Genomic DNA, 2,331 nt, shown 5'->3' with positions numbered 1-2,331 from the left:
ATTACACCTGAACAACAGATTAGGTCAAGAATGTGCCTTTTGGAGTGTGTCAGAAAGTCAACATATTGTTGTTGTCCAAAGCTGCCTAGGTATGAAATGAAGTCCCTTGTAAAAGCATTGTTGATGTTATCCAAGTGAATATTAAAATCACCCAGCAATAGTGAATTTGGGGACACAGAACATAAGGTTGTTAAGAAGGCAGAGACTTCCTGTAGGAAGGCATTATTCTGCTTGGGTGGTCGATAAATAGTGGCAAGTATACAAGGAGCTGGGCCCTTGATTTGCAGAGCAATGGACTCAAATGAAGGGTACACAGGGAGTGTAATGGTTACTGAGGTAATAAAGTGAATGGGGAGTAAAGCCATTTCTCATACAGACTTTTATACAAAGACTTCTTGTTCTTCTTACTGTTACTTGTCCTGTGAGCATAACATTTTCTATTTCATCTCATTTTTAAACACATTTCACCAAAACATTTGACAGTGCACCCAAAACCAGCAAAATGGTGTTGTTTTGTGTATGTTTTTTTCCAAATGCTATCACCAACATTTTGACTAGTGTAAGCTTTTTCTGGTAATTGTGATGTCATTGCCTCAGGTTGTAAGAAGGTGCATGTATGCCATGTTTCCCCAGTAGATCAGTCAGTAAATCACGGTCATCATCATCAGGGTTTGAATCCCCAGGCAGTCAAGTCAAACTTGTCATCCATGTGGCATTTATGCATATAGCAAGCTGTCAAAGTCTTCTGACGGTCATATTAAATCAGAGACTGCCCTTTTGCATAGACTCTGTTCGCTGCGGGCGAGGTCATTGCTGCTATATTTATTTCCAAAATTTTCCACTGTGAGTCTGACAATGTTACAGGAATGCAATGCTAAATCTTTACATGCAGCTACAATGAAGAGTTGGTAACAGATCCAGTATCCTCACACCAACTGCTCTGAGCGTCAGTTACACAGGCTGCTGAGGAATCTAGCAGGAGCCACACTGTTCTGTTCACACACAACACTGTGCATGCTGTCATACTTTCTAGAAGAATAGAAAGGCTATGAGAAGAACCCTTCACAGTTATGTATATAAACCTAACCTTAGTATCAGAATTCTAACACTCACAAGTTTGTTTTTTTCTTTTAATTTGGCTCTAATGTCCACAAAAAACAAACATACAACTCAATCATCAATATAAATAGTTTTCTGGAAACATCCATTTAATCTGATACTGATGATGAATACTCTTGTATTTTCATACTAATACCCTGCATGGCAGCTGCTGCAAGTAGGTATAACTTGGAAAAGTTCTGTTTTTTTCCTATCAAAATGAATTACATTTTTTTTTGCAGAGCCCCTGAAGTTACATGTGTAAAAAAGTTGTGGTGGCCTGATGAGTTCTTTAGACTACAGCTTCCTGAAACACTGAAAGGTGTATTTAATGTACAGGTAGATTTCCCTCACAAAATAACTTCTGGAGCCAGCTGGACATAATGAAACTTTATAGTTAGATGTTTTTAGAGGGACAGATACTGATGATGATGATGATGATGATGATGGGCAAGCAGAGCAGGAGTATTTTCACTGAGGGCTGTGGTGCAAATGTATCTTAATGCACTTATGTTGAGTCTCCACTTTGTAGAACAATCAAAGACAAAATAATAAGTCACTTGTGAATCCAAACTACTCAAAATCAGATGTGTGAAAAGGGTTTTCCTGAATACTTCTGTTGACCAGTATTAGAACATATACATTTCATTTCTGCTGTGTTCATTCTGAAAAAAAGGAATCTGTGTGTACTAACATGCACTAAACTGTTCCCAGTGCACATTAGTGGGATTTCTCTCTACATGTTATTTCAGGAGCTCTTTGTAAACAATACCTTATCAAAATTGTCATTCAAATGAATGGATCTTTATTCAATAAAAATACCACAGTAAGTCAATAACACATACAGCAATGCAAAAAGTGCAAAATCAAAAACATGCATTTTATACTTGTTGGCATGACTTTCTAGCAGTAAAGCTTTGCACACAAATCAAAATGAGAGTACAAATGAACACAGACAATACAAACATATGTTTTAAAAAAAAAAAAAAAAATCAGAAAAGATCTATTTTTTGCACTGTCAGTACCTCATCCATGTCACTGGAGAAACTCTACAACCAAACTGTTTTGTTCTGTTCTTCAGTTTGGGAGTCCATCCAGACCACACAGAGCAGCCAGAGGACGAGTGAAGAACAGAACTGAGTTGTCATTTGGACACTTTAATCACTCAGTCCTGTAAAGTTTCCTTTTCAGGACTATTTAAACACATAACTGTTTTATATGATTCAAATATTT

This window comes from Scomber japonicus, chromosome 18 (assembly GCF_027409825.1).
Source record: "Scomber japonicus isolate fScoJap1 chromosome 18, fScoJap1.pri, whole genome shotgun sequence".
NCBI lineage: Eukaryota > Metazoa > Chordata > Actinopteri > Scombriformes > Scombridae > Scomber > Scomber japonicus.
The sequence above is the reverse complement of the archived record's forward strand: the minus strand, read 5'-3'. Positions refer to the sequence as shown.